This window comes from Crocodylus siamensis, chromosome 7 (assembly GCF_052110815.1).
Source record: "Crocodylus siamensis isolate JL-2025a chromosome 7, ASM5211081v1, whole genome shotgun sequence".
Lineage (NCBI taxonomy): Eukaryota > Metazoa > Chordata > Crocodylia > Crocodylidae > Crocodylus > Crocodylus siamensis.
In genome coordinates this window covers 96,771,355-96,784,516 of record NC_143401.1, presented here as the reverse complement: position 1 = coordinate 96,784,516, position 13,162 = coordinate 96,771,355, and positions in this window count along the sequence as shown.

Here is a 13,162-nt window from a genome sequence, read left to right as displayed (position 1 = left end):
TGAGTTTGACCTCGGCCCTGATCCCTGGTGAGCTGCTGGCAGTCGGAGGCACCAGGGTGCCAAGACCTTACATCTTCTCCTGACCCCGGATCCAAGCCGGCTCAAGGTCAGGGCTGAGCCTTTGTGGGTCCAGCACCGGGGGTGTTTGCCTGGCCCGGTGTCCGTCTGTCTCGTGCCCCTTGGGTATAGGGCTCTTCCGGGCATGCGGCAGAGCAAGCTGGGATGGCACGCAGACAGCATCTCCCGCGCCCACATTGCAATATCACCACTGCCAGCAGTGGCAAAGGTCTAAAAAGCAACAGGGGAGGGGAGCAGGCACCGATCTCATGTGCCTGTTGGACCCAGAGCTTTGCAGAGACCGGGGTGTGCCCCCAGCTATCCCTTCCCCACCTGTGCCTTGCCGCGGCAGTCCCAAGCTGTTGGCATTTGCCTGGGGGAGCATGGCGCCGCACCAGGCAGGTTTCTGTAGCTCCAGCCCAGTCTTCCCGACGCCTGGTGCGGAGAGGGGGCCCCGGCTGTGTGGCATTGCTGACAAAATGCTACGTCCATTGACGGCAACATAGCCCTTCTCCCCCGCTTCAGGCAAGGGCTCCTCCTCCGCCGAGGCCTCTCCGAGAGCTGGTACCAGAGCAGATGCCCTCACAGCTATCAGTGGGGTGGAGAAGGCCAAGCGAGACCCTAGGGTCAGGCCAGATGACTCCCGAGGCTCCTTCCAGCTCCAGACAGGAGCTGAGCATGTCACAGAGGAAATTTTGAGTGATTTCCTTCCTCCTCGGGTAGCAGCTCCCCCTGCCAGAGCTCAGGTGCTCCATGGGGCAGTTGCCTGGAGGCCTCTGGATCTCAACCTGGATCCTGCGAAGGGAACTAACAATGATACCAAGGGAAAGGAAACTCTGGGCTTCCCACATGCAACCAGCCATGCCGATGCCCCTCAGTCCCACCTCACTGCCCCGTCTGCCGGCGCTAGAGCTCGGTGCCCCCTGCCCTTGCAGGTCCCGGCTCTCAGCCGCTCTCCTCCCGCCTGGCCTGCAGCTCCCCTCTGCCTCTGGCATCGCTCTGAATCGCTAGCAGTCCCCAAAAGCTCAAGGCCAAATTAAACATCAGTTAAGCACCGCGACATGCGTCAGCTCCCCAAGGACGCAAGACTCGCCGTCACCACGGCACTAAGTCCGAGGCGCAAGCCTCTTGCAGGCTGGCAAAGTCCATCCTGGTTCTTCTCATCGTGCTCAGGTGAGAGGCATCCGCAGGGGCCAAAAGGGGGCTGGAGATGCATCTGTCCCAACATGAGCACGCAGGATCTGTTCTCTCTTCCCAAGCCCGACGGGGGCTGGTGGGGTTGAGTCAGTGACCTAAAAGGCCGGAGGCTGTCTCCGTCTTCGTCTTTCCTCAGGGCTATATTTACGCCAGCTAGAACAGCAGATCCCAGGCGCTCAAACAACTGATGAACGAAGGGAGGGTTTTTAGCTCCCAGATGTGCAAGGGACAGGTGGCTTCGCAGCAGAGGAGGAACACAAACTGCAGGAACGGAGGGACAAGGAGCTGAAACCGAGGTGCGCGATGGATGGGCTTCTTCCCAATCAGGACCACACCAGCCGCCATTTCGGTCATGTTTCAAGCACCTTGAAATTGCCTCCATTTAGAGGCGGGGAGCTGGAGACCGGAACAGGAGGAAAGTTCAGGGGCTGAAAGCAGCTTTTTCTACTGCCCTGACGCAGCCCGTTGCTGGGCCTGCAGCCAGCCCCAGGGAGCAGATCCTCTGACTGCGGTCCCTGGCCATCTTCCAGTCTGGAGTCCCAACAAGTTTGACCATTTGACCAGCACGTCCTCCTGCTAGTTGGAGTCTCTCCCCACCTTGGTGCAACCCAATACAGGGAAACTTGCTCCTTTGAAAGTCTGCCATGCCCAACTGTTCTGCCCTAAAACCTCCCACTGTCACCGGCACCGGTACAGCTCTCCCCTTGGAAGCATTCACGACAAAGGGCTGGTGCATTTGAATCATGGGGTTTTCTTCCCCCCACCCAGGACCCTAAACCCCTTCTGCCCTGTTCTGGCCAGCACCGCCAACAGACTGGGATGGTGGGTGCCTACGCTGTGGTACAGGGCAGCTGGCACTGCATTTCTTTTCCAATTCATTGGCTGGGGCGGGGGGGAAAAAAAAAAAAAACCCTCCTAGATAAGCCCAGATCAAAAGAAAGCGTCAATTCTTCCCCACGAAAGAAGAAATTGGAAAATAAAATCATCTAGGATTGAATGAAAGGATTTGTTCACCCTGAAACTAGCAGCTTGGTCTCTTTTGATGGCTTTGTTGAAGCTTTTTTCAAGACAAGTGAAGCCAAAATTGACAGGAAACGCTGTCGGCAAAAACTATCGTTCTGAAACATTGTTTCAGTGACACGATGTTTTCAATTTTTTTAGGGTGTTTTTTTTCCCCCTATTGCTTCAGCCAAGATCCTGGGCACAATTTTATAAAACATCTCGGTCGAGCCAGATCTCCATTTTTAATTTTTTTTTTTTTTTTTAGGGGGGGGGGAAGGGAACCTAGTATTGGCCTCACAACTCTAAATAAAAATCTAACCCCTGTCTGCTATCTATGCTCTCTCTCATACGTGCGCTGCCCAGATGTAGCAGGGGCAACTCAAGGCATGCAGAGATCCCCAGGAATGGTACGTGTTGGGTTAGATGGCATTTAATACCTGGCTTTGGAACAGGCAGAGTCGGGGCCATTCACATCTTCCTTGGGAAGATGGAGGATTAGAAGCTTACTTCAAAAAAAAGCCAAAAAGATCCCCAGGCTGCAGGTGCTGCAGCTTGGAGAATCAGCCCCAGGCCCAGCATAAAACTGCAGAAGTTGCCAGCATTACACTGTCTGCAAAAATGCTTTTATGCAGAAGCTAAAAGCCTCCCCTTATCCCCCTTCTTTCCCCTACACCATTTACCCCCATGCAAGTCAGAGTCTCTTTACAGCTTCCTGCCGGGTCAGGGCTTTCACCACCACCACCTTTACATACGTTGCTGCCGTACACAGGAAGCCGTGAGACTTTGTGCCTTCTGCACGGACAAAGCTCTGAGGATTTCCATAATAAACAAACACGGAGCAGAGCTCCCACTCCCTCAGGCTTGTTCCTCTGGGGAAGTAAAAGTTGATTCAGACAAGCAGAGCCGAGCCAGTTCAGTGCTCATTCACTGCCCTCTCTCAGATCAAAGGCCTTTGTGTCCTTAAAACTTGATATTCTTCTGCTGTTCCAGGTCTCGGCCAGGTTAGGAAGCATGAAGTTGTAATGTTGGATCTCGTTAAGGGACCTGCATGCCCCATTTGTGGTGCTCGCTGCGTTCTAGGTGGTGTCATCTTCCTGAAGCCAGTCCGGACACCAGAATACAATCGCTAGGCCTGCTCTGTTTGTACATGGTTAGCTATTAAAACGAAAAAAGAAAGACAGATTAAACTGCCCTGCTGAGCCAGCATGGCTTCCTCTCCTCTTGTAATGGGGCAAAGATCAGATGCAGAAGATGCATGAAAAATTGAACAGCAAAGACTCAAGACACGGCAGTGAATTGCTTAGGGCAGGAGCTGGAGACTCCCTCGCTTTGGGCTGGGATGGCCAGCTCTTTTGGGCAGGGGCTGCTTTTGCTCTCTGCTTCGAGCTCAGCGCAGCCCTGGGTCTGTGACGAGGACCTCCTAGACAACGCGCAGAACTCACGATAACGTAGCAGTGTAACCATTAGAGAAGAACAGCATGCAAATAAGGAAATGGGATCCCTCGACAGTGTAGGAGTCAGGAGGAGGAATTACAACGAGTAGCACAGCATTGCCTCCCCGGGGGGCTGACACGTCGCATTATTTGTTGCCATACAGTAAAACACATTGCACAGCTTGGGGTCTCAAAGGGCTTCCAAGAAGGCTCAGTGCAAGGGGCCAAGACTTCAGAGTAACCCCAACTCTGGCAGGGGCAGTGGGTTTTCCATGAATGTGCACAACCACAACTGTGGTCACTTATCACCCTCAAGACAGTGGCTCCAGGGGAACGGCACTGACACAAGGAGGTAAGGGACCCTCGCCATTTTTGGGCTGCTGTTTACTGAAAAGCAAAAAACTTGAGTCTCTTGAGGGCACGTAACCACAAGAGAGGAGAGAACAACTTGGAGGGAAACCTTCTTATTCCAATTCAAAGAGAGAGAATTGTAATAAATAGGTTGAAACCTACTTGAATCTTGCATTTCCCTCCAGCAGATGCTGTGCAAACTGTAAAATCGCCCATAACTCCATCCTCACAATATGCATTCAAAATGCACAGAGACGTAGGGATTTCTGAAGGTCTTACTGAGTGGAAACCCCCAGAGTTGCAACCATCAGCAGCAAGATTTTCAAAGGAGATGGGAAGAGTTCGTCCTAGTTGAGATGCTCCAGATTTCCAGGGAGGCAGGTGCTCAGAGCACCCTGGAAACCAAGGCCCACTTCCAGGGGTCAGATGCTTCCCTAGCCTGATAAAGGGTATTTATATCCAAAAGCTTGCAAGGAAGAATTTTTCCAACTATTTGAGTTGGTCTAATAAGAGCCATCAGATTTACCCAAAGAACCTTTAAACCAGCACAGCTACAACCTGCACCCCACAAAAACTGGAGGCACTTAAAATCATTTAGATGTTTTTGCAAGTCTGGTGCCAGGGCTGCACTGTTCAGGGATTTCAGCGCTGCTGACTATAAGACAGCATCGCACACCCACGCCACACAGAAAATGAGTTAGACCTTCTATTTCTGTGCAGGGGCCAATTTATACAGGCTCATTAACAAGATGTGTTATAAAAGGAGAGAGCTACAGAGAGAGAAGGAGCAAATCAAACAATACAGCCTGCAATGCCAAGCATACCAATAAAAAACCCTCAAGTTTCAAAACTTCTCAGAGGCAAGGATTTCTTGCCTAGGTGAGAAAGACCCTCTTCCCTTTTGATCTCCCAGTAAACAGCTTCCTTTCTTCTAATTGCTTCCCTGCTACTCCTGGGAATTTCTCACCCTCCCCTTACCACTGTGTTTTAACCCTGCTGTGTTGGCTTTCCCTGCTCAGACTTCTCTTGCATTCAAAACCTCTTATCCCAACTAAGCAGTGGATCCAGTAAGAGATATTGTCCCAAGACAGCCACGTCTCTCATGCAATTCCTGGACCATCACATGAACCCTACCAGAACTTCTGCACCAGTTTTCATCGCACAAGGCTGAGTGTCTTTGTCCTTCCCTGAGCCCAGTAAAATCCATTAAGAACAAAGCAAAACAAAGTTTGATGCTTGTCAAATGATCTACACGCAACATTTCTGGCTGGAACACACTGGGAAATGTTTGGTTTTTGTTTTAAGTGGTTGAAGCAAACTTTCAAAACTACTGTCCTCCTGGGTGGGTGGCCAGCCGGGAAAACATCAATTACAAGAGAATTTGTATGAGAACCTAACGAACTAAGAGGGGACACAGAAGAGGGAACTCGAGCTTCAAGCGTGCCCTATTTGCGTCTGCTGTAACATGCACTTGCTTTTCACTTCTGCTAGTGAAGTGCTGAGTTTATCGCTCCCAGGACTCAAAAGCAGCAGCAGAATAGAGCGACTGCCTTGTTACTTCCAGATCAAACACCCTGCAGCAACCTAGTGATGAAGATTGAATTTTTTTTTTTTGCCCAGGGCTGATCATTAAAATCCAGGCTCCCAGATGATCAGGGACACTCAGCCAGGAGCAAGATGCCAGCACCAATTTTCTCAGGAAGAAGAGGCTGAGTCATGGCAGGGGAGGCCAACAAGGCTTCGTTCACTTGCTTCAAGGCTTTGGAAAAGTACACAGAAGTGCTTTACTGACTTCCCCCGCTCAGGCTCTCAAAGGGGAGCTGCGGCTGCTAAGACGGCTCCAAAAGGCTGGCGACCCTCCTGCCTTGAGCCTGGATTGCGGCACTGGTTTGTAGCTTTGCACGGCAAGACTGGATGCATCTTCCGGCCCCACTTCCTCGTTCCTGCAGCGCTGGTTTGAAGCTGCCCTCTCACTCTCTCCCTGGAGGTGGGCAATGCCACTGCTCGCAGTTTGATCACTGTTCATCCTCCTCCAAGCAAAGGGGAAATTTCCTTCCAAGCAGTCCAGCAAAAATCGCTGCTTCTGACCCATGAAAGGCTATACGCTCTTTGGATAACATGCTGGCTCGTCTCATCTGCCCCTATTATGCCTGAACATTTAGGCTATAAACTCTTTGGGATAGGTTTATACAGTGCCTTGCACCATGGAGCCCTGGTTTGGCCTGTAGGTGCTGCTGGAATACAAGTGATAAGCAATGAAAGACCAAAAGGCCTTCAGGGAAAGACTGCAGAAGCAGCCCTTTCTCCACTGAATGCCGCCGATACCGCACTTAAAACCCGTAGGCTGCTTGAGATGCGTACATCCTCGTGAGCAGCACTCAGCCTACTTTTTCCTAACGAGCACAGAGCAGGTGGGATTAAGCAGCGAGAGCAGAGCACTGGGTTCTGACTCTGCTTTGCTTTGTGACCTTGAGAGATTCATTTAACACGTGACTTGCAAAACAGGCAGCAGCCAGGGCTTCAGTAATACATAAAGCAAGTGGCACTACCAGGTGTTACAACAGCCTTGAATTTATACAAGGGCTATTCATGAAAGCAAGGGTGTTCTGGAGCAATATACTTCGTACTCAGCACCCCCCATATTCCTTCTCTTCCCCAACAACGTTGGCTCAAAGGAAGGGAAAAAAGTCATCAGCTTCAGGCTGGTCATCACGGGGGACAAAACATCTCTTCTCACTCTCTGCCATGGCACTTTTACCAGCCCCTTGCTGCCAACATGAGTGCTCCACCTTTTGCTCACGTACCTTTGCAGTGCTGCTATCCTTGTTTTACTGCTGGAGAGAGAGGTAGTTAGCCATGTTAGTCTGCAGCGAGTCAGAAAGCAGGGTAGATACACACTTTTATAGACTAGCTAATTAAGATTTGATATATAGAGAGCACAAGCTTTCATGAACCCCAGCTGACTTCATCAGACATTGACAGGGAACAGTCATTCTCCATCCTTTAAAGAAATAAAGGCAGACTTTATGCCCTGAAAGTACAGTAAAAAGACGAAGGAACTAGGTTTTTTAACTCAGGTGAGCAGCCCAGGTTCAAGCCAGTGGGACTATCTTATGCAGAGCCTCAAAAGCCACAGAATGCAACAGGATCCGCAATGCTTTGCCTTCCCTGCAATTTGGGATCAGTCACCCAAGATCACACAGGATGAAGAAGCCTCACAAACACCAAGCCAGTCCCTTAAGCACCAAATCATTCTTCTTTGACCTTCGATGCTGCTTTCTTGCCCCCTGACCCCTACCCTGATGGTGCAGATGCTTTCAAATGTTCACCAATCCAGACATGTTGATCCAATGCTACCATCAAAAGGAGGCCAGGTGAGTAAATATGTAAAAGTAGGTTATCAGCCCCTCCCTAAGAGCTGAACACAGGCCCTTTCTCCAGCCTTTCCACCATGCTGTTGAACTACAACAACTTGATGGAGAGAGACATCCCATTTCATTAAACATTTCAAACTGTGTCTCTGTGGAACACCTTTGCCACTGGAGGAAGAGTATTTCAGGGTCTGCATTCACGTGAGTCCCAAACAAGGGATTTCCCTTCCAAAGAAATGAGATTTGGCAGGTCTGCATTAGCAGGTTTCATCACCATCGCCCATTGTTTGGGAACCACCTGGATCACCGCTGCCTGTTACAAGTTCCCTTTAAAAAGGCAAAGATGGTGGTAATACAATTAAGAATGTAATAATCCCTCCAACCCTGTCATAATGTAAACCTTATTGCAGACAGAATGCGTCTTGTCATTTTTAATCTTATTGCATCGATTTCCTGTAGTCCCTTAATCTCCTAGCAATCCGCGCACACTAAGATTTTTCTGGGTGCCTTTGGACATACAAACTCCTTCCCTTACATAGATGAGACAGCATTGCAATGTTGCTGAAACATCCTTAAAGAGGCAAGATTATATAACAAATAATTAAACCAAATAATTAAACCAAATAAAAAAAGTCAGGGAGAACTAATACAACAATCACCGCACTGTGCCTTTACCAATGTATTCTCACAGTAGGGTACCCCCAAGAAAATAGCAAAAACATATTCCAGTCATTAAAATATTTTCAAATTAATTTAGCTTTAATTGCAACCATCTCAAAGCAAGCATTTGCTGGACCAGACAAAATGAGCTACTTTAATCTCTGGCTTTTTTCCTTCACCATCGCACAAGCAACCTTATTGCTGATGGGAAATGCTGAATGAACAGTCCTGGGAACAGAAGCCTTTCTGCAAAAGAAGTGTTGCAGCTTGGGTAGAAAGCGTGACCCTCCACAGCTGGCCTTCCAGCAGGCTTCAGGCTTGGTCTGCATTACTGCTGTGTATGGACCAAGAGCATGGTCTCCATGGCCTCACTCAGGTTTTTAATATCCAAGTCAAGATGCCAAAGAGGGTGGCTTTGGCAATGGGGACATCTGCCTTCCAAGAACTGGAATAAGATGCACCAGTTTATCACAAACACCTTTTGGATGACAACTTCTGCTCACCCATGGTACAGGTTGCAGTTGCATCCTTTTGTGAAAGAAACACATCTCGCCTTTAAGCTTTCCTCATTAACTCACTGCAACTCTTCAAGCCTTTAATAGGCATTTTCATGGTCCCCCCCCACCCATACTTGCACAGATCTGCCTCAAATCTTCTGGGATGTACGTGACCCCGCTACAAGCTAGCCTGCGGGTTTCTAAATATAATCAAATCTAAGTTTAGACGCCACCGTCAGTTTAACTTCTCTGCCAGTTCTAGCAAAAAGGATTTGCGTCAGACCTGTATTTTACCCTGGATCAATCTGAAATCACCATATTTTAAAAAAGCCACCCCTCAGAAAGAATAAAATCAGGTTTTGGAAAGCTGTAGACAGAAGACTTAAAAACAAGCCTCCACACAACACTGTATTCACATCCCAATACTTCTGTGTCTCTAGTATTACTAGAAGTTTTTCAGACCCAGCAAAAAAAAAAAAAAAAAAAAAAAAAAAAAAATTATACTCATACCCATGCAGCTAATTAAAAAAAAAAAACCCCACACATTATTAAGAAGGACAGTCAAAGCCAGCACACCAAATGCCGGAGGGGATGGTTTAATAGACTAAAGCAGTAAGTTCGAAGTGCTGAGCCTCTCTGGAGTCAGCAGCTCCTTTCCCACTAGGGCTGACTCAGTTCTTCAGCTGAAGTTAGAACCACGAAGGTCTGGGCACAACCCTGTATGCATCTTTTGGATAACACCTTCAAAGCCTCCAAGGTCTGCTCTGCTTAGACATGAAAACCATTGTAGTCCTTTCCGGTGCCCTTTGCTTGAACATGCCCCGTTTATTTTTCCTCTACTTGCTTGCTTCCGAGCCAGTCACACGCATATAATTTGTAGAACACCTTGGGATGCTTCAGGGTGAAGGGTGAAATATTAATAGCCATAAATCCACCTACCTTCACAGTTTGCATCTTGCGGTGTGGCCCTCTTGTCAACCTTTTTTCCCAGATCTCGTGACCAGGCTCCTCTTGTACCTGCTCCGATAATATCATCCCACTGCTCATTGCCAAAGGCATGTCACAAGGGGAGGCAGGAAAGAACCGCAATCCATCAGTCAGGATGAGCTACACATGCCCCCAGGCATCATTTCTAACCCCTAAAGCAAGAATATCCTAACAGTGCCATGCAGCGCGCTGTGAGGAGAGTCTGGCCTTGGGAGGGACACTGGATATATGAAGTAGGATCCTGTGGTGTTAATAGGGGGCCTTATTCTGCCATAGATCTCAGTGCTCTTTAAATAGGAGTTCAAAATAATGGTTTGTGAATGGGATTATATGAAGACCAGATGAATCAGCAAGTCCCTTCAGTTTTAAAATTTCAAGAGGAAAGGGGTCTCTCTTTTATGTATGTAACAGGATGCACCAAAGCAGAGACAGGCAGTGGGCTTGCCACAGGTCTCTGAGGCAAGAACAGCAGGAAGCAATCCTAAACCCTAGACTCCCAGATCTACAGGCAATGAATTAGGCCACAGCAAGTTTTCTGGCAGTGCTTCTCTGGGGAGGAGAGTGGTATCAGCAGGAACAGTGGGGGGACATCAAGGAAACCCTCTACACGATTGTGCGATTGTGATTTCTGGAAGGGACTTGAGCATTTCAGCCCAGCCAGCCGTAACGGTGTCCCTTTAAATCCTTTCAAACAGTAACACATCTATTGCCAAAAATGATCCGATAATGGAAAAAGAGAAAGAGAGCAATGATACACAATGAGTCATCATCTTCTAAGTGCATATTTAACTCCCTTGTCTTTGGCAATGACAAAAGCTAGACTCCTGCCTGAAGCAGGGTGAGGTTGCCCCCAAGAGGTAAATCCTATACAGCGACTTTAGGCTGAAGCCGCCACACATTGAGGTCTTACGTTTTATTTCCTTTGGAGAATACAGAAAAGCAGAATGGGTTACATTACGTGTTTTTCTACCACTTGTTGTCTAAAAACATAAGACCTCTCAGAATTCAAATAAAACTGGAAATGTCAAGCACATCAGCATATCTCAAGTTATGCTGAAGTATTTGATCCCATCATAACCTTGCTCCCAGGGACATCTAAAGGCAATAATGCTGCTGAAAGCAGCACAGATGCTGCCAAGTCGCAACTGGCCCACTGCAAAGGTCATCCTCTGAATGGGATTTAAAAGAAAAAAGGTCTCAAGCAGTGATGGTCAGTGGGAGAAGGCTGCAATTTGCCTTGGACACTTCCTACCTAGTAAAGTTTTTCTTTCTTTTAAGAGGTGGCCCACATTTGGGTTATGCAAAAGGATCTGTATGAGGGGTGCTCAACCACTAGAAAATTTGGTGGCTGAGAAATGGTGGCCCCGCTCCCCTGCTACCAATTTTCCAGCCCTGTGCATGCACAGCATGGACCCTGATGTGCAGGACCTGATTCAGCCCACAGGTCAGCCCCACACCACTCATTCAGCCCACAGAGCACCACTGATCTATACTTTACCTGCTTCAAAGCCATCTCTCTCAAAAAAGCAGAGACAACAGAACTACCCAAACTGGGGTGTAAGCAGGACATAAAGAGCCAAGGCACACCTGCACTTTTTGCAATGATGGGCTTTATAACAGGCCACATTTTTCTCATTTGGGACAGTGCTTTCAGTAGTATGTAACCCTGTTCAGTTTGGGGTGAAGGGAGGAGGAGTGAGGGGGGAGACATGTACCACCCACTGGAAATTAAGAACTTTGCTACACGTTGCAGCATGCCAGGTTTTAAACAGCTCTTCTTGAGTCGAAACTAAAAGCATATTGCCTGGAGCCACTGCCTTTTTCCCTGCCAAACAGTTAGTTCTGACATCATTAGCTGGATCAAATAGCTGGGCAGGCTGACTTACGCCCCAGGTTGGGAGAAGAGGAGAAAGGTGGGAGGGAATAAAAACCTAGAGGCCTAGAGAGAGGATCAGGGTAGGAACAGCCACTTAGAAGGAAGCACACAGCATGCTCTGTGAAGCTTACAAAGCAAAATGCTGAAGCCCAAATACTGAAAAAAGTAGTTTATTATAGGGGGAAACCTTAAAAAATGTACAAAGCATCAAAATCAACCTGACAGACATTTTCTTCCCCACAGCTTATGCAAGAGTTTTCAGTGCTGAGACCAAACATGCTTGAAGAAAGGCAGCACTGTTTGAAAAGTATCTCGCTGCTATGAACACGACTGACACTGCTGCTACCAAGGGCAGCACAGGAAAGCTAATCCTTTTATCCATCCCCTGCATCTCAAAAGCAGCTGGACTGCTCACTCATAGCTGCTAGCTCTTTTCTTCCAGCCAGCACTCAGTAGACAAGATAAGAGTTGGATTTTCCTGCCACTGACCAATGGAGTGCAGAAGTCCCATGTACTATTTCTAAGCATGCCCTTTTCATTAAACAAGTCCAATTCCAGGTGCCCTTGCCCTGCATCTTGCTCAGCCAGGTGTATTTGGAACCTGTGGTGAAAGACATCCTCCCAAAGATCAGGGAAGCAGCCACATTTATCCTTCTGGCTCTCTCAGCAGCATTTAAAATAGCACTAGTGTGCATGCAAGCAGCTGCCAGGGTGAATGAACACACAATGAGAAGCCCTGGGCCTACATTCCCAGTCATTATGGATAACCAACCATTCCATCACAGCTGCAGCAGAGTCCAGCAAGACTCCATACCCCCAGCCCCCACTCATTATTTCATGATGTTATTTGATATGAGCTGTGCAGAGCGCCAGAAGGAAATGGAGATGAAGTGCCTGTAGCTTGAACACAGAGGAAAACATTTTTTTTTTTTTTTTTTTAAAAGATCAGAGTATCACACTATAGCATAAAAATCCTATAAAACCACCCCCCTAACAGACAACATTTTCTGCCATACAGCTTGCCAAACAGATGGTTTTCAGGGTGGAGACTAAGATAATACCAGGTAACAGTTGTGAACAAACACCATCTTTTAATGTTAACCCAGCCCGAGACCTTTTAATGCAAGGTAACATTACCAGCTCTCTTGTTTTATAGCCTTCTAGCTCTTTTTATCCACCCGAACGACACCAAGTGCCCCTGCCATGGTGGCAAAACAAATTTGTGACCAACCAGATGAAGATAACCCCATCTTACCAGGGTCATATCTGGCGCCAGCAACCCAGGCTCTAAATTATGTGTGAAAGTCCAAAAAACACCTAACCTGGAAGACCCTCAAGCCAATAACACACACACAAGCCTCAGGGCTTAAAACAGCAAGGAACTCTTGAAGCTGCAGTCTAATGGAGACAGAAGAGAATTCACATTAAACGCAAAAGCCCTACCAAGAAACACACTAACCTGTGCACACAATTCTCTTCCTGGGAGAGGACAAGAGAAAGAACAAGCCACAGGCAGCAGATGTCAATCATGATGCTTCAAGCACTTCTGGAAGGCACAAAGATTCCTTGTTGATGACAGCAATAAAAGACTCCATGGATTAAAGATACCTGGATAGGCGAGTTCTGTACTACGTGTACAGAAGGGCTCACTTCCACAACCTAATAACTGTGCAACACTCTTGCCAGAAGTGTCACCAATAAGCAGCAGATCCCTGAGGGTCCAAATCCCCT